At 40.3% G+C, this 25,466-nt stretch overlaps 1 protein-coding gene across 3 annotated transcripts in view; it reads left to right on the forward strand.

Moving 5' to 3' along the window:
• The first annotated feature begins 334 nt into the window (after window positions 1–334).
• Window positions 335–25,466, forward strand: part of Dis3l2 (DIS3 like 3'-5' exoribonuclease 2) — a 303,393-nt gene continuing 278,261 nt past the window's right edge. For 2 of the 3 annotated variants that reach the window (XM_051154242.1, XM_051154244.1), the window contains exon 1: window positions 17,418–17,513. The gene's annotated coding sequence lies outside the window, so the exon portion shown is untranslated. Of the gene's footprint in view, window positions 468–17,417; window positions 17,514–25,466 lie in introns of those variants that run through there. The other variant, XM_051154243.1, reaches the window with a different exon arrangement.

Raw genomic sequence — 25,466 nt, forward strand, 5'->3', positions numbered from 1 at the left:
TCAGCGAGCTGGACACTGTCACCTCTTTGGTCACCAGCATGCACGTGCTAACAATGCACCTAGCCCTGAAAAGGTGTCCAAAGAAGGAGTGAGGGGTCAATGGATATGGATTAGTAAGATTTGGCAGAAAGGAAGGTGCTGGCGTTGTTGTTCTACCAGCCAGGACTGGATGCAAAAACGTGACTCTGGCTGGATGGTGGGTTCAGAATCCAGATCCCGCGAGAGGGACCTCGGGCAGAAAGGCGGCGCGACTCCCGTCGCTCAGTCCGATGAACCACGCACCGCCCCCACGTTCAATCCCGTGGCCCTGCCACAGCGATCACCGCCGCCACCGCCCACTCGCCCTGCGCTTCACTCTTGGCCCGACGCGGCCACCGTCGCTCTCTGGAACGCTCGCTCGTGACCCGGAAGCGCATTCTCCCTAGCAACTACGGGTCTGCGGCGGCGCCGGCCTCCGGGGAGCGACGGTGAGGCTCCTGCCCCCTCCCCCTGCGCACGCCCCGGCCGCTCGGCCTGGCTTTCCCGCCGTGCCGCGCTGGGCGGTCAGGGCCGGCGGTCTGGGCCGTGCGCCCTCCCCTCACGGGCCGCCCAACCCCGGCGCCTCTGGTCGTTTTACGTTCGCCCCAGCCGGGCCTCGGGCCCCTCGCTCCCTGCGGTTCCTTCCTTCTTCCTCTTCTTTTTTTTTGTAGTGTAGTTGAGTGTGAGAGGAGGGAGACGGGACTGGGGCCGGTGTCCGGGAAGACGCGCCTTCCCGAGGCTTGGGTCACCTGGGGACGTGTTCCCGTGGGTCCTGATGGAGACTAACAGGCTGGCGGCGCCTCGGGAGTGCCGAGCCGCAGCACTTGTAGATTGTCTGAGCTTTTAAAAGTGATACACTTTATCCATTCTCTGGGGCCGTAGAGACTCTTTTTAATTGTACACCTTGAACTGACCCCGGGAGTTAGCGTTCCAGTTCTGAGTGAGCTGTGGATAGCTTATTGTATCGTAGTAGCTGTGGTGGCTTCCAATTCCGTACACAAGGACCGTCCTGGGACTTGACTAATCTTGGGAAGGATTTAAAGTCGAATTTACTACGTTGAAGTCGGGCCAGGTGTAAAGTTATCTCTGGTTTACACTTCAAAAAATACAGTGGCACTGAAAAGCTCCTTTGAGTTTGGACAAGTGGCGTTAAGAAACCTTTGGACATTGCTGGTAACTACTGATTGTACTTAATAGAATGATGGAGTGAAAACAGGCGAACAATTTCTGGAATTATTTAGGAGTAAGATGCAGGAGCTTATGAAGACCCACCATTCAAAAGCACCGTTTCATTTCAGTTAGTATTAAGCACCTGTAGTGTTAATGTCCTTGAAATAACTTAGAAGACATACGAGGTTGTACACATTGCACCATTGGGAAAACAATTAAGATAACATTTGGTTAAATACAATCTATGTGGTTAGAGGGTGGAGAAATAAATGGAGGCTGGAGCTTTTCAGAAATACGTTTAAGGATAAGACAATAGCTGATTTGCCTCCAAAATATAAATATGCTATGCATTTTTAAAATATTCTTTCGGGTTTGGGAAACATTTCCACGTGGTGTGCTTTAGTTCTTATTTAAAATTCTAAAATCACTCGATTCTGATCCATTTCTTTCAAAACACACCACGTATGAACCTCTCTGGTATTTTTGAGATCTAAAACCAGTGCTTTGCCTCTTAGAGATCTTTGCTTCCGCAGTCAGTCATATTTACATAAAACAGCAGTTTAAGTAGGGTTACTGTTTAATATGTACTTAAGAGTGTTGTGAAATTTTGCTATTTGACTGATATTCTTGAGGGTTTCATATGTAGCTGGCACTGTGTCAGGAGACAGCAAAAACAATGGTTACTCAGCAGCTGATTACTATGCTTTATCTATGGTGTGCCTCTCCCCCACCTCCTGTGTTTAGTTTATCCGTCTTTGATGCTCAGCACTTGACTTAACCTGTAGAAGGACGTCAGTAGTTCACTTAAGGATTTTAGGCTATTGCTTTGCAGATCTGCCAAAGATAAAATTACGAATATGGATAAACTCTTAAGCCCTTTTAGGATGTCTTATTGCTTGCTTAATATTGTATTGCTTAATCCAGTTATTGAACAGATATCGGACTGTACACCTGGCACCAGGCCCTGTGCTTGGCTGTGGAGTTGAGAACGAATGCAGATGTGACCCCTGTCTTTAGCAGCTGTTGTTAAGCTGTAGTTTTGAGGTAGAGAAGGGACAAATGCGAACTACGAATGGAGGTATTCAGGACGCATAGGAAAAAGGAAGTGCTTTACTGAGAGTGGTTAGCGGGCCAGAGGTCCTGTGATGGCAGGGAGGCAGGAAGGGATAAGGGACACAAACATTAGAGTGCGAGCTGGAGGCATGTAGAACAATCTGATAGGACAGAGGGCTGGAGCCATGGAATGGGGCCAGATTGTGCTGGGCCTTGGAGGCAAGCTGAATTTTTCTTTGTGCTTTGAATAAAGAGAAGCCTCTATGGAAAGTTTTACTTAGGGACTTAGGCTGTGGGGATGACACAGTATGTTTGTGTCTGAATGGTCCTCTTTGTGTTTCTACCACTGTGTTTAGCTTTTGTATTGTTTTCTCATTCCTTGTTCTTCAACTTACTCCCTATGCTTTATTTTGTAAATTTTAATTTAAAAAAATCTAAATTTACATTTATTTGTGTGTGCACAAGTGTGAGTGTGTGGTTGTGAGGAGGCCTGTGCACAACTTGTGGGAGTCTCTCCTTCTACCAAGTGGGTGCTGGGGATTGAGCTCAGATTGTCAGGCTTCCTGACAAATGCATTTACTTCCTGAGCCTTCTCACTGCCTCTCTCTCATGCTTTATTATAGTTGGAGAAGTCCCCATATCCTAGCAAGATGTACTCATCTTGGGGGAGGGGCAGGAAGAATTGGGGCTGGAGAGATGGTTCAGCTATTAAAAGCTTGGCTCATAACCAAAAATATAGAACAGGCCTTTATAGTTATTGATTAGAAATATTTTTAATCAGTACTACGGCTTGGGAACTAGTTTTTGTGTCTTGTTACTCTTTTTAAAAAGTTGCAGTAAGACACATAATATAAAACTTACTGTCAGGCTGGGAATTAGCTTAGTTTATAACCAAACCACCACACCAAACCCAACCCAACCCATGCCAAATAAAAGCCAAGGTAGACAGCTTCTGAGGAACAGCACCTAAGGGTGACTTCCCAGCTTTCAGGGCCATGCACCCATCCTAATTGGTTTCAAGTGGTAACTTTTTAATGACATGTAACATATTTTCAGAGCAGTTCATTCCCTTCTTGCCTGCTGTTGGCACCCACCATTCTACTCTCTGTTGTCATAATTTTGGCCCCTTTATATATTTTTGCACCGCACCTGCGTCTGTTCTTCCATCACTCCATTCAGTGCTGTCAGTTCTTAAATACTCAACTTTTCGTTCTAGTCTTCAGACTTTACTTACAGTGACAGTGTGGAAGAATTTTTGTTGTTTTTAATCTTCTTTTTGGTTTGCGAGTAGTGTGGCAACCCTGATGGCTTGGGAAATGGTCCCTTTCCTTCAGTTTTTTGTTTCAGTTTGTATACAGTTGATATTTGTTACAATTTGTATACAGTTGGTATTTGCCAGTATTTATTAGTGTTTCTTTTTGATCTGGAGTACCCTTATGGGAAAGTTTTCTTTTTCTTTTCTTTTTCTTTTTTACTAAAATCTGCTTACTTTAGTGCACAGTATTCATGGTATCTGTTTCTTTTTGAATGAACTTCTGTTGTGCCTTTCATTGGCCTTATTAATTTTATCTGTTCTGTTGAATTTACTGCTGTGCTTGGTCACTATCCTTTATGTTGCCAACCTCAGTGCACGTTGCATCATTAAGCAACCTTAAAAAATAGAATCAGCTACCCCAACCTCCCCCTTTTATGTAAGTGCACGTATGATGTGCATGTGTGTATAATTGTGGACATGTTTGGGTGCACATGCACATGTGTACACTTGCATGCGAGCCTGAGGTTGATGGGGGTAATTATCCTGATAGATTTTCTGCCTTACTATTGACGTAGGGTCTCTCATTCAAATCCAGAGATTGCTAATGTGGTTAGTCTTGCTGTCTGACTTGTTCTGGGGGATCTCTTGTCTCTTCCTTCCAGACTTGAATACAGGCAAGCTGCCACACTCACCTAGCACTGACATAGGTTCTGTGAATCTGAACCCCTGTCCCTTGGCTTGTTTGCAGGGCAAGGCTTGAACCACTGAACATCTCTTCAGCTCAGTGTCAGTTACCATTTAAATTACACACACACACACACACACACACACACACACACACACACACACAATCTATATCTATATCTACCTCTATATTTCTATATCTTTGAGTTCCAGGACAGCCGGGACTGTTACACAGAGAAACCCTGTTTAACCCTTCCCCCTGCCCTCCAAAAAACCCAACCCAACCCAACCCCCCCAAAAAACCCAAACCAAAAACACTTCTTTATGGTTACACCTGCAGTGAGTTAATTTTCTCTTCATTTCTCTGTTTGTGCTCATATTTGCATCTTATGATTTTATTTGTTTTAAGGAATTCTTTTAAAGTTTCTGTTAATGGGAACTTGCTGGTCACTGTTTTAGCTTTTTTGTGTCTGAAAAAGGTATTTTCTTTGCTTTGGAAAAACATTTGCTAAGTAATGAGTTTTAGAACCTCCCCCAGTCAATCACTTAAAATATGTTGATTTATTGTTTTCTGTCTCACTTGTTTGTGATAAGAAAGCAGCCAACATTCTTTTGTTTCTTCGTACATAATATATGTTTTTTCTTGTGGCTGTTTTAAAGATGTTCTCTTTAGACTGGTTAAACCAAATTGATTGTGATATGTGTTAGGATGTTTTCCGTATGTTCCTTGTGTTTGGTATCTTTCCTTATGCTCTTTGTGTTTGAACTTTTTGATTTGTGATTTAGTAGTTTTCATCAATTTTGTAAAATTTTTGGCTACCAAGTTTTCTAGTATTTTTCTTTCCTATTCCTCATTTTGATTAAATGTATATTAGGTTGCATGAGGTGGTTCTGCAGCTCACTGATGCTACTTATATTAATTTCTCTCTTTGGATTCATTTGATGCTTATTGCTGTATCTTCGTTCACTAGCCCTTTCCTTCTGCAGGATCCACTCTATTAGTCCCGTCATCCTGTACATGCAGCATGTCTTTACTCTTAGACCTCAGAGTTTTACATTTTTATTTTTGTTTCTGTGTATGTGTGTGCTTGTGCACACATGGCATAGCATGTTTGTAGATATTAGAGGACAACTTTGTGGAATCAGTTCTCTTTCCATCTTTCCATGGATTCCAGGGGTAGAACTCAAGTTGTTAGGCAGATGTGGCTGGTGATGGCCTGCTACCTCTCACAGACACAGGTGCCAGAGTTTTTAATCTCTAGAGCTCTGATTTGGAGCTTCTGAATATTTGTCTTGTCTTTTTCTCTAGCTCATCAAGACATAGAGTGTAGTTCTTATAACTACAGCTTCCATGTCCTTTGTTGTAACTGCGAGGCACTTCTATCTACCCCAAGTGTCTTTTCTTCACATCCCCATTAATTAAATAAAGACTGCATGCAAGCTGATGATTTCCTTATTTTGTATATTCAGAAGCTGAAGCTTAAGAAAATTGGTAGTTTGATTTGGTCAAGGTCAGACAGCTAGTGGTTCAGATTTAAATTTGGGTCTTTCCAACTGTATAACTTGATTCCAGCAAGACAAACACTATAGAAATAAAACAGGAAATGAGTAGGGAAGGCACCATAACAGAGTGTGCAGCATCATGCTGCTTATAAAAGACTTCCAAACATGCAGGGCGCATTTGGGATAAGCTTTGGAAGCTGGAAAGTTTTTCAGGTCTATAATGTGAGGGAAGCATCTGAGGGGTGTCTGGGTGGGAAGGAAGGGGCAAGGAGAGCGCAGTACAGGAAGATTGGACGTGTATTTGGCCGAGAAAGCAGATGACAAAGGAGTTGGACTGAATTGTAGAAGGTTTTTGTTTTTTGTTTTGTTTTGTTTTGGGTGTGGCTTCAAAACAGTTTTCCGTATGTCTTTAGTTACTGTATGAGTCTGATCCAGGGCAGGCATCTTTTAAGATTTGCCTTCATTATTCAGTACAATCTTACACATAATTAATTCACAGGTTTATTGATTGATTGATAGCATTTTTTTTTTTTACTGTTACTTAGTTACTTTATTAGTGCTTGTGATTGAATTGCTTATTGTATGAGAGGTCTTAAATCTTGTGTTCATAGAATTCCTTCCAAAGAAGTCAGCATACTTTATGCTAATTCATTTATTGATTATCTCAGCAGTCAATTTACTATAACCAAAGGGTATCCCAGTATCTTAGAAATTAGAATACAACTTCAACTGTAGAATCATTGGGTAGCCTTTTTTTTTTTTTCCCCAAGACAGGGTTTTTCTATGTTGCTTTGGCTGTTCTGGCACTCACTCTGCAGATCAGACTGGCCTCTACCTCAGAGATCTACCTGCCTCTGCCTCTTGAGTGCTGGGATTAAAAGTGTACCACTACAGCCCTGTTCTATTTTTTCATTAACAATTAAACTTTTTTTGTGTGTGTTGTTGTTTTCCTTCCATATATGTCTGCGTACCATGTGTGTGCAGTGTCCTCAGAAGCCAGAAGAGGGTATAGGGTCCCTGGAATCCCAGTACAGACAGTTGTGAGCTGCCATGTGGGTGCTGGGAATTGAGCTAGGATCCTCTGGAAGAGCAGCCATCTCTTGAAAAGCAAAAACAAACAAACAAACATAAAACAGACAAAAATGTTTAAAATTTAAATTACATTTTATCTTTAGTGAGAATGCTACTAAGTTATACCACAAATATTATGCTTACTGTTTTTGATAGATATATATTTTAAAAGAGATTATTTATTTATTTGTTTATATTTTATATGTATAAGTGTTAGTGTGTATGTCTGTGTGCCAGTTGTGTGCAGTGCCTGTGGAGGCTTAAAGGGTGTCAGATCCTCTCTAATTGGAGTTACAGATGGTTGTGATGCACCACATGGGAGCTGGGACTTGACCCTAGGTCCTCCAGAAGAGCAGCCAGTGCTCTTTACTACAGAGCCATCGTTTCATCTTCTTCACCTTATCTTTTGAGGCAGGGTCTTTCACTGTTCTGGGGTTCTTTCATCTTTGCCACCCCCTCTTAAGATGCATGCAGCTGTGCCTAACTTTTTGTTGTTGTTGCTCCCCACAGCGTATTAGGGATTAGAACTCAAGGCTTCATGCTTGCACAGCAGACACTTTACTGATAGAATATCTTCCCAGCCCCAAGTTTTTCATCTTTTTCTGTTCTTTGGAATAGCTTAACACAGAAAGCAAGATATTTGTCCTTGCATATGTTTATGATAGACTATGTATTCAATGCTTACTATTTTAGTCTTTTCAGTTAAATCTGCTGCTATTCTGCCTGGTCACTGTCAGATTTGGTGGGAAGTAGGGGAGTAGCAAAGGGTTGAGTTCATCTCCTTCACCTGTATAGCTAGCCATTGTTTAGTATCATAAAGTGAAAATCCTTATCTGTTGAGGAACCACCGTGAACATACAAAAATCTGCATTTGTTTCTTTATTGCATGTTTAAGTATCTCCTAACAGTGACCAGTGTGGTAAGGTTATTTGAAAACCATTTTAAAAAGTAATTCTTTTTACTATATAGACTTTGGTCTGATGTTAATATTGAGACCTTGCTATAAACTTTTTTTTTTTAAAGACTTTCTTGCCTATTTTGGAAAAGTTGCTGAGAGGTTTTTACTGGATCTCCTGAGCCTGTTTACGGTGGTAAATTAATTTGCTGTTCTAACAGAATATAATTTAACAAAGTATAGTTGTCTCTCATTTTCTTTTCCATTTTAGGTAATTTATTTTATGTGTGTGTGTATGTGTTTGTGTGTGTGTTTGTGTTTATGTATGTTAATCACATGCATGCTTGGTGTCCATGGGGGTCAGAAGAGGGTGATGGATCCTCCAGAACTGGTGTTATGAGTTTTATGCTTGTGAGCCACTGTGTGGGCGCTGGGACCTGAACCTGAGTCCTCTGCAAGAGCAACAAGTGTTCTTAACTGCTGAGTCATGTCTCCAGCCCTCTGTTCCTGTGTCTCTGGAGGCCTGCAGGAGTCTGCTGATGCTTAAGTCCCTTATTTGGAAGACTGTATTTGCATGTGAACTGTGCATATTCTTTTGAAATCACCTCTAGATTAATTATAATACCTAACAACATCCTTATATAATTGTTTACCAAATAATGACAAGGAAAAAATGCATGCACATTCAATGTTTTGCCCCCCTTGGTTCCTTTCAGTCTGTGTTGGTTGAATCCACCAAGGTAAAATCTGTGGATATAGAAGGTCCAATGTACCACTGAATGGGTTACATAACAGAAATTTACTGCCCAAAGCTCTGGAAGCCAGAAGCTTGACATCTAGGTTTTGGTAGAGTTAATTCTGTTCCCTCTCTCTCCCTCTCCTAGCTTCAGGAAGTTGCTGGCAATCTCTGGCATTCTTTGGCTTTTAGACACATCATTCTGATGCTGCTTTAATCTTCACAGAATGTTATCTCTGGGGGTGTGTCTGTGTTCAGATTTTCCTTTTTTGTAACGACAACGATCATTGGTATGCCCCGACTCTTATATGATAGCATCTTAGCAAATTACTTCTGCAGAAACCAAATAAGTCACATGCTGAGATGCTTCAGGTTTGGGACTTCAACATGTGTTAGTCAGCTGTGACTGTAACAAAACATCTTAGGTGACTAATTTACTTTGGCTTACAATTTTGGAGATCCTGTTGGCTCTGGGTCTGTGGTGAGGTATCACATCATAGTGTGGGAGTGCATGGCAAACATAAATTGGATATGCCATGACCAGAGAGCAAAGGAAAGAAGTGGAAAGAGGCCAGGATTCCATTACCCTCTTCAAGGGCTTGTCACCAATAACATAAGGCCCTTTCCTGGGCCCTGTTCTTAAAGCGTCTGCCACTTCCTAATGCCTCTAATACATGGCTCTTTGGGAGATATTTAAGGTCATAATGACCGCACTCTCCTTGCTCCTGCAGACAGTTCAGCTGCCTGAAGGAACTGGTTGGATATGGCTGGTAGTGGTTTAGAAGCCACTATAGTTTGAAACTGGGTCTAATGTGAGGGACTCTTGACTAGGAATAGTTGGAGTAAATAGGGGTCTGCTATGTACTAATCTTCATTGACTGAGAACCTGGAGTTTGTCAGAGAAAGAAGCCTCACAAAGGCAGATTGTTTCTGAGGCCTGAGGAAGAATGCCCTGGTAGAGTCTCCTAGAGCTGATGAAAAGAATGGAGATTCTGAGGTAAAAGAAACCATAGATCCTCACCTCCGGAAACTAGCTTAGGCTTGTTCCAAGTACAATCGTCCTTAGTATCCATGGGGTCTATATATAATGCTTCAACTAACAGCAGATCAAAGTCATTAGATTCTCACCTTCGCTGAGCTGAGCAGGTGTGGATTCTTTTATTCTGTAGTCAATACATGATTTGCAATAGGATTTACATGGTATTGCATATTATAATGAATATAAAGACAATTCTTTCACATGCCTGTATGCATGGGTTTGAATGTAGTTCTCTGTGTGTGCGAGTGTACGTGTGCGCATGTGCACATACGTGCATGTTTGTGTGGTGGCTAGAGGATAACCTCTGCTATCATATGCAGGGAGGCCACCCATATCCTTTGAGATAGAGTCTCTTATTGGCCTGGAACTCACCAATTAGGCTAGGCTAGCTGCTAGTGAGCTTCAGGGATGGATCCTCTGTCTGTGCCTCCTCTGATGGGATTACAAGTGCCAGCTAGTATGGCTGCTGTTGTTACTTGGGTTCTGGGACTGAGCTCAGGTGTTTGTAAGGCAAGTGCTTTACTGACAGAGCCCCCTCTTCCCCTGTCCAAGATAGATGGGTGGATATAGACACAGGTACAATCCTGTTTAGGATAAGGGACTTGTCATCTTTGGATTTTGGTATACATGAGGGTCTCAGAACCAGTGCTCCAAGTAGGAAGACTATGTTTAAGGCCTTGAAAGATTGTGAACCATTTTTGAAGCTCTTTTTTGAATCTTTAACTTCTTTTTTCTTTCTTTTTAATTAAACATTTTTTTATATTTCACATATACATTTATATTATTACACAATATACAATAAACTACCTATAGCAAGAAGAACCATGACACAATAAGGAATTATATAAATGTTACATTCTTAGTGTTTTAGCTATTTGTATTTGACAGCTTTAAAGAAAAAATCTTTCCTATCTTTGTGCTTCTAAAATTCTGAATGTAAATCAGTCTCCATCACATCTTATCGTTATCAACTCAAAACATCTATCTAGACCTAAAAACATCTTAATCCCTAAACAACTAAGCTTCATTGTAAAACTAAGCTACCTGGTTTTTAATTCTATCAGAGACTTGAGAAGGAGTGAACTTGATTACCTGAATCTGCCAGAAGTGCAGGTTAGTAGCTTTCCAATTGAGAAGATGACAGAGACAGTTTGCTGCCTGAATAGTCACCCAAAACTCTCTATAACATTGGAGCATCTTCTTCAGCCTTTCTGGCCCAATATATCTGACAGACATATTTGTGAGGCAGGATCTATTGAGGACTTGCTTACTCTGTCTTGGCAGAGTTTGGCTGTCAACTCTACCTGCATCCAAGCTTGCCCTTTTTTTAGGCAGAATTCTGTCTGTGGTAGAAATGTGGACATTTTGCCCGGTGGCTTGTTTGCCACATTTGAAGTTATCTCCATAAGGAAGTTCTTTGATGCTCATCATCCTCTTTGAGGTAGGTGTTGCCAGGAGTTAACCTGTCTCATTGTCAGTGAATCTTTAAAATAATAAAAAGATTTTTAAATGCCATATTCTATATGTCTCTGAAGTTTTTGAAGACTTTATCTATTTTACCTCATCTTTCTATAGAATCATATCTATCTGTTGCACCTAAAATATATATTCTTGCTATAAAAGTAGACTAGTAATTGATATGACCATGATTTGATCAACTAACAATTAACTTGTATAACTTATTTATTCTAAACAGCCTGCAATAGCTTTCAAAGTATTGGAAGTAAACCTTGTATTATAATTGAATTATATGGGTACAATACCTCATATTAGAGTAGAAATATATCTAATGAATCTTTAACTTCTATAGTGAAGGAAGAAGTAGAAATTGAAAAATGGAAATGACTGAGGAGTGAGGATGTGCTTGGGCAGGTGAAGTAGAGACTGCTGTTTCGGAGACACTGGCTAGAGACAGGTATTACATCCAGTAGAAACACTGTATGTGAGCTATGCAAAGACAGAAAGTACAAATGACATTCTTTAGAGTTTTCTGATTGATCACTAGAAGTTTTTTAATTTCTTTGTCACAAACATCCCTTCTGGGCTATAATTTTAAAAAAAAATATTCTGGGCTATAATTTAAAGGCTAGTTTTGTGTATTGTATTTGGATACCATTGAGCAACTGGGATGCCTTTTATGGGTATTGTGTTGGATTTCATAGGTAGATTCTATTTATGATTGATCATTTAAAAATACTGTTTATATCGCCCTTCAGGTAGTAATGGCTAGCTCCTTTAGACTGCACTGAAAGCAAGCACCAAAGCCATCCATAGCCTTTGCTTGTTCTTAGGCTAATTGGAACTGGAATGCCGTTAGTGCTTTCATTATTTATAGTATTTTCTGTTTCTATTTTTTAAATCTTTTTTTTTTTCTCTTGGTTTTTGAGACAGGGTCTTTCTGTGTAGTCTTGGCTGTCCTGGAACTCACTATGTAGGCCAGATAGACCTGGAACTCACGGAGATTTGCCTGCCTCTGCTTCCCAAGTGCTAGGATTAAAGGCATGTGCCACCACACCTGGCTATCTTTTTTTCTTTTTAAACTTTATTTTTGCGCTAAACCTTTACTTTTGTTGTATGTATCAGTAGTTTGTTCCTTTTTATTGCTAACTAGTATTCTGTAGCATGCATGATCATTCTGTTCTGCTTTGGGCTGTTTGAATAAAGCAGCTGCGAGCATTCATGTGCAAACATACATGTTCATTTCTCTGGCATAAATGCTCAAAGTGCATATGCCTTTAGATTCTCCTGTGGCTAACATTTACTTTGTTTCTGCTGTCTACCTTTCCTCATGTGCGCGCGTGCGCGCGCGCACACACACACACACACACACACACACATACACACACACACTACAGTTTTTCTCCCATAAGTGCTTGTGAGTAATTTGCATAAAGTATTATCTTCAAATATTTCAGTGAGTGTTTACAGGAGTAAAGACATTTTCTTACATATGCACAGACATGATCAATTTAATTTAACATGGATACTACTTCTGTCATGTCCACTGTCTCCTACTCATCAACTGATACTAAGGTCTCTCTTAGTATCTTTTATTCTCTTTCCCTGTTTTAGTATAGTATGTTATCTTATGAACTATTCAATACAGTTTTACAGGTACATTTTATTTGTATTGGCTCTTATAGGTGATGGAACCAAGACAAAGAGAGGTGAGACACTTTGTCACAGCTCTTAAGAGATAAGAGGCTGCATTGAACTCTCAGGTTTTGACTCTCAAGGTCTCTAAACCATGGAGCTGTGTGGTCTTCCATTAACCCTTTAAATTCATAGTAGCAATGTTTGGCCTTCCAGAAACTGATGCTTTAATTTTCATGTGTTGCTGGCATAAACAAGTATTACTTTGTTTGTTTGAGAGTATCTGTTTGGTGATAACTAGATACTTTGTCTCTTTCAAATGGAGCTAACCCTGAGTCTACTTTGCACCTGATTAGTGTCTATGTTACTACTATGCTACTACAGGAAGCTTTGGGCATTTGGAAGTTGAAGAGGCCCTGTCAAGATTCCTGCTCTCTGCCCTTTAGGTCAGTTAGGGATTATTTCTCTCAGGATGTCCTTCAGCGCTCTGCTTAGTCTTTAATACCTCACAGAACGAGCTTCCTTCTCTCTGGAGCAAGGCAGTTTGTTCATCTTTATCTTGTCTAGGCTTTGTTGAAGGCCACTCCTCATCAGCAGTATTATCAATTGCATGTGTGTAGGTTTGCCAAGCCTGTAGTTGTTGTGGGAACTGTATCTCTGTGTTTCTTCGCATCTGCATTAATGGGCTGTGTGCCAAAGCTCTGTATGATTGCAGCCTTTATAGTTCACATACATCCAGAGACAGCAAGATCTCAATGATGTAGCTTTTTCAGTGACAAACTGAATGCTTGCAAACTGAAGATTTAAAAATAATCATCTGAATTTCTAAGCTTTTCTGTGGAGCTGGCCTGTTCTTTGACCCTCCGCTCACAATATTTGCACAAACACAAACACTGGCTTGCTTCCCTGGGTATATAGGCCATGGTTTATTTTGTCTATCCTAGACATGGAGATTCGAGGTGAGTCATAGTTGTGCTTCAAGAAATTTGGAATTATTTAAGTTCTTTGATTATTAATTTATTCATTCATATTTTACTGTACTGCATGTACTCGACATTGTTAAGCACTGAATTCATGGGTTGGTTCTTATGAGTGACTGTGCTACCAATGGGTTATTTTTGACTCTGTCTGAATTGAAATTGTGAGTAGGGAAAGGGTGGCTGGTTAGTGTTGGTGGTTCTGGGCTCTTGAGTGCTAAGAGGCTATGGGCTAGACTAACAGGCTTATGGCTCTGGATCCCAAGGATTAGAGGCCTATACTTCCTAGCTCTGGAGGCCAGAAACTTGCAGTCTTAGATTTAAGTTGGGGATTTATTGTTCTGAGCACTGACTGTTAGTGGTGCTACACTCTGACCAGGGAACCACAGTTCATTGCAGTGGCTAGGCACTAGTAGTAGCAGTAGCAGACAAGATGGCCAGTGTTACAGTTCTTAAACCCTGAGAGTCTGGACCCATGGCTTCTAGGACTCTTAGATCTTAGGGCTTGGCGGGTTCCTGAATTATTCTAATTCTCATTGTTGTCTCTTTACACCCTTCTGTCTCTTACAGTTTTGGGTTTCTGCTTCCTCTCATCATCTAATACTGTCCTCTGTCACCGCAGCCGCCCCTACTCCCTGCAGAGTTTTAGTCTTCATTTGCTTTCTGTGAGTTATCTGCTTTCTTGCCAATGCCATTTCCTCTTTGCACTGTAAGTTTAGCTTGATGTTTCTAGTATAAAGGTCACAAGTGGGCAAGAAAAGACTGTTGGGAGAAACTTTCACAAAAGATGTTTCTTAGTTGATTACAAAGTAAGCTGTATGGTCTGACTGTGTAGTTGAGAGGATGTGTGTGGGAGGGCATATGTATAGCATGTAAACACAGGGTCATATTTGTACTTATCATGGTGTAGTGTCCAGTCCCAGCAGGCATAGGCCCTGCAGAGGGACCTGCCGCAGGCTCTGCGTGCTTACTTGCTTCTTGCTGAGTTACTGAGGAGTAACTTGAGTGAGTGAGAATAACTTCAAGGTTATCTAAAGGTTATTGAGTCTTGACTGGAATGCTGCCTTCCAAGGCCAGTACAAGCTACTGGGAGCAGTTGTGAGGGGAACAAGGCCTCCTGGAGCCAGAGTTGTGGCTTTCTCCACAGTGTTCCTGGCAGCTGGAGTGTTCTCAGAGTGATAAAGTGTCTGAAGTAGCCGGGCTGCCTCGAGGTCAGTCTACCCAGTTGTCAGAGCTGCCTGGCTGATGGCGCTCTACTCCAAGCTGCCAGGCACAAGTATATATAGTCTATCTACCTTTATTCAAAGCCTTGAATGGGCCACTCCCAGAAGTTTTAGTGGTTTGCTCATTTACAGGGAAAAAAAGGCATTTATAATAGACTTAAAGCTCAACATAAAACTAGTGTTCTCAAAGCATGTAGCAGTCCTTGAAAGTAGTTAGCAGGCTTACCAGTGCCGGGTCCCTGTCCCAGGTCCCTGCAGAGTTGAATCTCTTTGATCTGAGTGGTAGATTTTGCGAATAGGAAATGTGGAAAAGCTGCAGACCATAGGATCACCATCTTCCAAACTCACACTGAAAGATGCAAATGTAGAAAACAACTTCTTCACATAAATGGAGGCTAGAATCAGGGTTGCCTTTGCTGGGCCTCTGAGATCTAGAATCAGGGTTGCCTTTGCTGGGCCTCTGAGATCCATCACTACAAGATGAACAGACCAGATCTAGAACTGGCAAGTTGGCCGAGGGACCATTAAGCTGCCCACATTTCACTGAGTCTAGATAGTAGATGTCTGACCTTTTATTGATTAGAATTTTGTGTCCTGCATTTCTCTGTATTTCATTTTTCTTTTTCTTTTCTTTTCTTTTTCTTCTTTTTTTTTTTTTTTTGAGACAGGGTTTCTCTGTGTAGCCTTGGCTATCCAGGACTTACTTTGTAGACCAGGCCGGCCTCGAACTCACAGCCATCCACCTGCCTCTGCCTCCCAAGTTCTGGGATTAAAGGCGTGTGCCACCACACCGGCAACTCTCCAATATTTCTTGAATGATACTATTTGCTTTTTTCTGACTGGGCATTTTGAGATACATGTTTGTGACTTTGTATGACTTCTTCTAGGAGTGCTGTCCAAGACATGATATAGACTTTATGTTGTAGGCCAGAATGTGGCTGAGTGTGTAGGTAGTAAATTCTAGATGTTTGCAGTGCCATCCCTGAGAGCGCTAAATGTTGTTATAGCACCACTTTACCAAGGACAAAGTAATGATGACTGACCTAAACAAAACCAACTTTTGTTAAATTACTAACCCACAGAAGCCAGCTTTATAGTAATATTCTTTGTTAAATGTAAAGAATGTTTGTACAAACACTGACATTTTATTTGAAATGGTATGAATCTAGGGAAAACTAGTTTCAACTCACGTATGCTTTAGTCATTTTGTTCAGCAGATTGGAGGTTATGAAAGTCACATATTTTCCCAAATTGCCATGGTTAAATTGGCCGTGTAGGCAAGCTTTGCAGTCCTCTTTATGTCTTATTATTTTCTAGATGATGACATTTCAATAGATGTAGATGACCATTGAAATGATGTACATGGCTGATAGATGAGTTATTTTCAGCTCTCATTAAGTAACTGCTTCTCTAACACTCTGAAATTTGGATTGTCCCTATGGTAGTCCTGCTTCATACACTTTATGATTTATATAGTGAAAGCCTTAAGTAGTTTTTTTCTTTTGTGAGTAGTTTTTTTCTTTTGTAATCATGTATGTGTGTAGAAGCTGGATGACCATTTCATGTGTTATCCTTGGGGTTAGGGTCTCCTTGGTCTGGAGTTTACCAATTAGTCTAAGTTGGCTGACCAGTGAGCCCCAGGGATCCTCCTGCCTTTCCTCCCTATCACTGGGATTATCAATAAGCTTCACCATACCTGGCATTTCTGTATGGTTTCTGGGGATTGAACTCAGGTCTCTGTGCTTACCGAACAAGCACTTTACTGATGCAGTCACCCCTTAGCCTAATAGCAGTAGTTGTTATTGAGTTGATTGCTAAGTAGGATATTTTGACATTGTGTCTGGGCCTGGTAGAATAGGCCTATAACCCAAGCTAGCCAGGAGAATTACAGTTCAAGGCCAGCTGTGGTGGGCAACTTTGGGACACTCTGTATTAGAGACACATTGTAAAGAAAAAAAAATCACAGAGGTGGAGAGGACTGGGGATGCAGCTCAGTGGTAGAGCACTTGCCAAGCACCCAGGAGGTCTTAAGTTAAATGTCTAGTACCACAAAGACAGATAGAAAGAATTTTGACTTTGTAACTCAAAATTGAGAGTTTTAAAAAGGAGATTAAAGAATTAAAAAAAAAATCAATTTATTATAATTTAAGATGTGTATGCTTGTTTAAGGATAGGTGAAACCTATTAGCTATTAATTAATAGTTGTTTTGATAGTGAACATATGGATAATCATTCAAAATATTTCCTACCTCCTCCCCCTTTTTTCTTGACACTGGCTCTTTGTAGCCTAGGCTGTCGTGGAACTTACTATGTAGCCCAGGCTGCCAAATTTACAGCAGTCTTCCTCACTCAGCCTCCCAAGTGCTGGGGTTATGAGCATGTGCCACCATGCCTGGCATGAATATGTTTTTATTTAATTTAATTTAATTTTAGTTTTTCGACACAGGGTTTCTCTGTGTAGCCTTGTCTGTCCTAGACTCACTTTGTAGACCATGCTGGCCTCAGACTCACAGTGATCTACCTGCCTCTGCTCTGGAGTGCTGGGATTAAAGACGTGCACCAGGCTTATTTAAAAACTTTTGCATATGTGTGGTATATTTATTAGGGCTTCTACTGCTGTGATAAAACATCATGGCCAAAAGTTACTTAAGGGTAAGAGGAAGAAAGGGTAAGAATTGCCACAGTTCTGGTAATCCTGTTTTTTTGTTTTTCCTCAGGAGGAATGACTTGATCAGTGTGTGACAATTTATTTTGTGACCTTATGAGCATATTCTTTGGGTTTCAACCTTGCCTTAGGTATGTTAACTCTCTGTAATAGAGTATAGGATCTGCCCAGTGTAGGCCAAACCCTTAAAGTTTTCGTTTCTAATTTCCAAAACAAGATAGGGCTGGGCTGGGGCAGTAAAATAAGAGAAAGAAGAGGCATTGTTAGCTGTAAGATATAGTTAAATGCAGTTTAATTTTTTTTTTTTTTTTTACAAAATCTCATACATAGAAGTAAAAAGAGAGCAGTGTATTTACCCCGACCCCCATTATAAATACTCAAAAGTCAATATTTGGGGTACATTTGCCTTATTCATTTAAAAAATTTATCTTCCATTTGCTGACATACTACAAAAATCCCTGGCATCATTTACACACTCTTTCTGTCTCTTTGTCTCGCTCATCCAGCAATATGAGTATTTTCTATATGTACACTATACTGTTGCTGTACTTAATACAAAGTTGCCTACCTTTTGTTGCTATCTACTATAGAAAGGATATTAATGAGTTTTTAAGTTCTTTGAACATGCAGGGAGTGTTCCTCCTTTGGTCTCATGCCTTCTGCCTAGAAGGCTGTGCTCTGAGATACTCACATAGTGGACTTAGCTCGAGATAAGTTTCTCAAAAGAAAAGAGGTGTTTCTTAATCAGCACAGATAAAGGTAGTGTTCTCTTTCCACATTGTGTTCACTGGTCATGTGCTCAGTGCATCATCATTCTAGACTGTGTAAGGACCATGAAAACAGGGATGTGGTTGGTCATGCTTATTGCTCTCTGTTCAGGGCCAGAAGAAGGCATACCATGTAGTAATGAATGTCTATAAACTCAACATTAATAATGTATGATTCCAAAACCTAATTTTGTAAGTGCTGTGTTTTCCTACAACTGATGTCTATCCTAGAGCCTTGCTTTTCTCAAGATCTTTAGCAAACAGCTGTGTTAGCAGAAGTGCTGAGTTGTTGTCCCTTTCAGGACATTTAATCTTTTAATTCCTCAAAATATTTTGCAAAATATAAATGAGTAAAGTAATTTCTGACCCATTTAAGAGGCTGTGTTTCATTGACATAACTCTCATTTGAGATCACTTTTATTTGGACTTACAGTTAATAAATCTGTTTTTGGTTTATGTGAAACAGGATAGAATGATCTTGTAGTCCACATCCTTTAATTGATTATCTGAATAGTTTAAATGAATGCATCATGTATTCATTCATGCAGAGGTGCTTAAAATTGTTATATTGTCAGTTGTTAGGAATATTGTTTAGAATGAGGAAAATGTTAATTCACTAAAGCAGATATGACTAAAATGTCACAGAAGGACTGATCATAGGGCTCAGCAGTAAAGAGCAGCTGCTGTTCTTCCAGAGAACCTGGCTCGATGCCTAGCACCCACATTGTGATTCACAACTACCTGTGACTTTAGTTCCAGGGAATCTGCACAGACCTACATGTAGGCAAAGCACCCACACATATAAAATACAATTAAAAAGATTGAAAAATGTAGAATTACAAGGGCATATAGTGTATAGTGGTCCTAGGTTTGCTGTTCAGCACTGAAAAGCAAGTAAGTAAATACTGTGTACCTACAGGAAAGATGTAAGAGTAGGGACTGGTGAGATGGCTCAGTGGCAAAGACACTTTCTATTAAGCCTGATGATCTGAACTCAATCCCTGGGACCCATATGGTAGAAGGACTCCATAAGTTATCCTTTGACCTTCACACACTTTGTGTGACATGATTGTAACAGAAACTGCCAGCCCATGCACTCATGTGTATATGAAGCAGAAAAAAGAGAATGGCACGAAGGGGAAGATGGTTCAGTAAAGTGTTTATAATCACAAGGGCCTGAGTTAGAGTTCTGAGAACTCTATACTAAACTGGCCTTGAACTCAGGTCTGTCTGCCTCTGTCTCCTGGATTAAAGGCATGTTTGTATTCCAGCCAGATCACACAGACCTAGAAGGTCTTTGGATGTGATCTCTTGCCAGAACATCCATGATCTGAATTAACATTTCTCTAGAGGTTGTCTTCTGGCTTTCACATGAAGACACATGTACAAGCTTGAACATACTCAAGAATGGTACTAAGAATTACTCTGTATTCTTTTTTTTCAAATCACATTTCCCCTGCTAATATTTTACCACATTCTCTTTGATATCCCTCTTGTCTCACATCTCCCGTATTTTAGCTGCTTGAGAGTCAATAACAGAAACTTAAAGCCATCATTTTTTTTTTTTTGATAACCATTGCGTAATTAACCCAAATCAGGAAATCAGGACTGACACATTGAAGACCATGAATAATCTTTAGTTCTTACATTCTCCTGCTCATGCTCATGATAGCCTTGAACTTACTGCATAGTCCCCTGCTGGCCTGAAACTTGAAGCAGACGATCCTCCTGTCTGAGCCTCCTGAGAGCTAAACACTGTTGAAAACCATTAACAGTTAGTTTGTAGCAAGCCTATCCATCTGGATTCTGCTGATGCTTCCAAAGTGACCTGTTTCCCAGTGCATCGGCCCAGGAGGCAGCTGCTGCTGATTTTGTGGGTGTTCATTTTGACCATTTGCTTAGAGTGGGGCTGCCAGAGTTCCCCATAACCCAAATCTGATTTTCTCCTTGGACCTGCCCAGCATCTCCAGGCATTTTGAGACCATTTAGTTTTCTTTTTCTCCTTAATCTTCCAACATCACCTTTAGCACTGACTGAGGAACATGAGTTGTTATAATTGCCAGTGGTAAATTTTCAATTCTCATTCCTTCCTGCATTTGTTAATTGGATTCTGCTATCAGGAAAGTCTTGCCCCTTTTATTGTTTACTAATTTTTTTGTCAGTATAAACTCATGGATTCTTATTTAATGAGTTATCTGTTATCATTTAAGTATTTTGGTACTTACAATATCATGTATTTGGCCAGTTACATCTGGCTTCTGTGAACTTTTGATATGTCCCTATCATTTGTTGAGTATTTTCTTACTCTAGGCCAGTTCTTGGTAGACACTTTTTGTAAGTGGCCAGATAGCAAATATTTTTGTTGAGCTTTGTGTCAGGAAAGCAGCCACAGACAGTTTTTAAGACAGTGAGTGGTCTCCGTTATAATAAAGGTTTATTCACAAAATAAGAGGATGACTATATTTAGCCCATGGGCCATAGTTTGCTAACTATTAATGCTGTTGTTATTTTGAGACAAGGTCTTGTTATCCAATTTAAGCTGTTCTCAAACTCATGGTCCTCCTAATCTCAGCCTCCCAACTGATGGGGTTGCAAGTGTGGTTCATCATGCCTGTCTTTGCAAGCCCCTCTTCTGGGCTCTAATTTGTATGTGCGTTCCTTCCTTCCCTCCTTTGTTCTTTCCTTTTCCATTTTTTGTATGTATGTATATATTTTTAATTAATTCTTTTTAAAGAGACAGGGTATCATATATCCAAGGCTTGCCTCAGGGTTACTATGTAGCTGAGGATGACCTTGAATTTCTGATCCTGTTGTTTCCATCTACCTCCTGATTGCTGGGTTTACATGTGTGCCACCAAGCCTAATTTCTGTGATACTGGGGATAGAAACCAAGAACTTTGTACCAACTAAAATATAGCAGTACTCCCAGCCCCAGTCCATCATGTTTGTATTTCCTGGCTCCAGTCTTAGAATTGGCCTTTTCTCTAAGGAACTCTGGTTCCTGTTAGTGGTAAATGGTTGTTAGATATGGGTATTAGCTAAAGTCATTGCTGCTGGGTCATCACTGATTCTAGGCTCTCAATACATAGATGCGATGGTTTGGATGAGAATGCCTCTCATAGGCTCATACTTTTGGTCCTCCCATTGGTAGAACTGTTTGGGAAGGCTTAGAACTATGTCACTGGTGGCAGGCTTTGAGGTTTCAAAAGACTTGTGCCATTTTGAGGATGCTCTGTCTTTATCTTGTGGATCAAGCTGTGAGATCACAGCTGTTGCTCTATCCTACTGTCAACAGGCTTTCACTCTGCCTTTATAAAACTATGAACCCAGTAAAAATCTTTCTTTTATACGTTGCCTTACTTATGGTATCTTATTATAGCAACAGAAAAGTAATTAATTCCACAGAGGTAGGCAATAGAAGAATATCTGCATGCATATTTGTATGTATTTATGTTTTTATTGACATGTTTCTATTTTTAAACTATTTTAAACAACTGAGTTATACTATATCTAATTCTATTATAATTTCTATATTTGTAATTTTTCTTCAACATTGACAAACCTGATTTTTACTATCCACAAATTTTTACCCACTTGTTCAATCTTAGAACATAGAGACTATCTTAGAATTGCCAATTTATTTCTCTGTGAAAAACAAATCTTGTAACTGGCATTTAGCTTTTATGCATACTTCTTTTTTGTTTTCAGCCTCTGAGTTAAGTTAAAGGTTGTGCTCAAAAGCTTCTTGAAGCTGGGCAGGATAGTGCATACTTGTAATGTTAGCATTCTGGTGACAGGCAGGAAGGGTGCAAGTTCCAGGCCAGCCTAGCCTATATAGTGAGACCTTCTCTCAACAAACAGGCAAACAAACAGTGAAAAGAGTACTTGAGTCAGTATGTAATCTAAACACTGACCTCTCTCTGCTGCCTCTAGGGATCTACTTTTAAAAATTGACAAATAAAAAATGCTAATTTATGATATTTAATATGACATTTTTATATATGCATCCATGTGGTATTACTAAATTAGCTCTGTATTAACGCACATGCCTATTTTCTTGTGCTGAGATTGTTTAAATATCGGCAGTTTTCAAATAGACAATATGTGATTAGCATACAACAGATCTTTTGAATTTATACCTTTACCTGAAATCTTGTATCCTCTGACCAGTATCTCCTCTGTACCTTCTACTCCTTTACTCTCCGGTGACCAAGACTATTGACTTGCTACTTTTAGGAGTTCAACCATTTTGCCTTTCCTTGTATAAATGAGATAATGTGAAATTTGTCTTTCTGTGCAGTTTTACTAAGCACAATGTCCTCTGAGCTCATCCTTGTGATCATGACACCAACCCCCCTTGTCCCGTAGCATTGGATTGCATCTATACCACATGTATATTTTGGCCTATAAGACAACTTTTTAACTCTGAAAAATCGATGCCAAAGTCTGGGGTTGTCTTATAAGCTGGGTACTTACCTGCAGCTTGCTTCCCCTTGCTCCATATGCCTGGTACATATAAAGGGCGTGCTGCAGCAGAGTCCCTGCTTTGTGCGGGGAGGGGAGGCAGTATGAAGCAGGGAGGAGCAAGCCGCACACTTTCCTGTGCCTCATGCACAGGATTGGCTCTCCATCAGAATGTCTTCAGGTTGAGGGTAGAGCGTGCCTTAAAGGGGCAGTGTAGGCTGGCACTGGCTGTTTGATGGCATTTAATAAAAGACCTGGCTGTCTGTGATTATGTGCACAGGGTTCTGATTTTCCTAGTACTATTTGTTAGAGACTGTACTTTTTCTATTGCGTCTTCTTGGCATTTTTGTTGAAGATCATTGGTTATAAATGTGTGTATTTGTTTCTGAGCTTCTCTATTCTTTTCAACAACCTGATTGTTTCCATGACAGAGCCATACTGCTTTGATTACTACAGCTTTGTAGTATACTTTGATTTTTAATTTTATTATATTTATTTGTATGTGTGTACATGTGCACACATGCTTGTGTATGGATGTCTGTTTATGTGTGTTTGAGTTATGGTCATGTTATGCCCAAAACAGGAAGCAACCCAAGCCAACTCAGGCATTCTTCTTTGGTTTAGAAAGGGAGTGGCCACTTAGGTAGCAGACATTAGTGCCAAAAGTCTTTCTCTTGGTACTATTGTAATATAAACTGTTGCCTTCAAGCAGAGGCTGTCCTTATGCCAATGCATTGTTGCTGTGCTAAGATCTCTTTTCTCATAGAAAATTCCTCTTACTTCTTTTGTTCTGGATCCTCAGCACTGAATCCCAGATCACCATCAGTTTTAGTTAACTGTCTCATCGTGGTAGAATTATCCTTGTGCTTTGTAAGAATGTGAGGTCTTTGAAGTCTTCACATTTGAGTTGTCTTTATTCTATCTCCATACTTTGTTAGTCATGAGTATATGAATAGTTGAAAGTTTGAATAATTTCCCTTAAATGTTTACTGTTTTATTAAGGTTTAATTTACATACACAAGAGTTCCAGTGATTATATCCCTTCTTTAAGGCTCAGTGTAACTTCTGTGAGCTCCTGTTGCTCCTGGTGATTTTTTTGGAGTAGTTACTGCTGGGCATGGACTTTCTCCTTTATCTTAAGTGTTTTCTAGTTTGCCATCATTCTTGAAGGATTTTTTTTTTTTTTTTTTTTTTTTTTTTTTTTGGTTTTTCGAGACAGGGTTTCTCTGTGTAGCCTTGGCCATCCTGGACTCACTTTGTAGACCAGGCTGGCCTCGAACTCACAGCGATCCGCCTGCCTCTGCCTCCCGAGTGCTGGGATTAAAGGTGTGCGCCACCACGCCCGGCTCTCTTGAAGGATTTTTAAAAAACTTTTTATTGATTCTTTGTGAATTTCATATTATGCAGCCCAGTCCCACTCATCTCTCTCTGTCCCTCCATATTCACCCTCTGCCCTTGCAGTCTCCCCTAAAAGAAAACAACCAACCATCCCCCCTATGGAAGCTGTGGTGTGTCACCCTTTTACCCAAACAGTGTTCCTTGCAGATGTTCATTGCAGTGAGCCATTGGTCTGGTTCGAGGCCTCTGGCTTCTGTTACTATCAGTATTAGATTCTCAAGATACCCTCTCAGATCTCCTGCTGCTGCTGTGATGTGGAGATCCTGGAGCTTTGGTTCTGCAGGACCGGCCCCTTGAAGGATATTTTTATTGCATCGAGAATTCAAGGTTGATGGTTTTTTTGTTTCAGGACTTTAAAGGTCTTCCATTGTCTTTGTCTGTCATGGAAGAAGATATAACAAAGTAAATCTGCTATTCAGAGTGTTTTTCCCAAGTGCTTTGTATGTGCCCATGTTGTGTGCACTTTCCCTTTGCTCTGCAATTGGCTCCTTCTGCTCTGTTTTAAGTCACTATTCAACTTTGAGGGAATTTCCCCTCTGCCTTTTGGTATCCGGTTAGCCTTATATTTGAGCTCTTGATGTTACCCCAAGTCTATAATGCTTAGGCATATTTGTGGTTCAGTTTTATTTCTGTTTTTCAGTCTGTGTGATTTCTTTCAGTGAAGTTCACAGATACTTCTGTTCTTTTACTATTTTTCTATCACACTCACTTACCTAATCTTTTATCTTCGACAGTATATAAATTAGTTATAAAGTTCACATCTTAATTTTTTTTGTTGAGATATCTTACCTTTTTAGTCATTTCAGGTGTCTTATCTTTAATTGTCATAGCTGATTTAAAGTCCTTGCCTGATAATCATAAGCTCTGACATCTCAGAGACTGGAATGTGTAATTTTTTTCCCCCATTAGAATAGATCACATTTCCTGGGTTCTGTTCATGTCAGATATTTTTGAATGGTGGTGTTTTTGTTTGTTTAAAGAGACAGAATGTATTCTTTTTTCCAGGCTGCTGTGAACTTCTGGGTTGAAGCTCTTCTTTCCTCAGCCTCCTCAGTAGCTGAGACTATAGGCACATGCCGCTGTACTTGCCTTCCATTGTTCACTAAATATAGTTAATACTTGTGTAGATCTGAATTCTTTTCAGTTTTTCTTGAAGGGATTAATGTTTTTTATTTCATTGGTAGTTAGTGTCCAAAACCCCAAGCCCCCTGTTTTAGCTTCAGACTGTCTTATTTTCCATAAAGGGTGGTTCAAATAATGGCTCACATTTTCCAGTCCTTGTTTTTCCTACATGCACACAGTTGGGAGAAGCTTAGATGGTGTTCTTAGGAATTAGAAGACCCTTTCTTCAGTTGTCCTGTCTTCTGGAGTGCCATTGCAGTACCAGATGCTTCAACAGATTGCTGCTGCCAGCCAGTCTGTCACTTTGTTTATTCTTTAGAACTTATGGGGAGT

This window comes from Acomys russatus, chromosome 12 (assembly GCF_903995435.1).
Source record: "Acomys russatus chromosome 12, mAcoRus1.1, whole genome shotgun sequence".
NCBI lineage: Eukaryota > Metazoa > Chordata > Mammalia > Rodentia > Muridae > Acomys > Acomys russatus.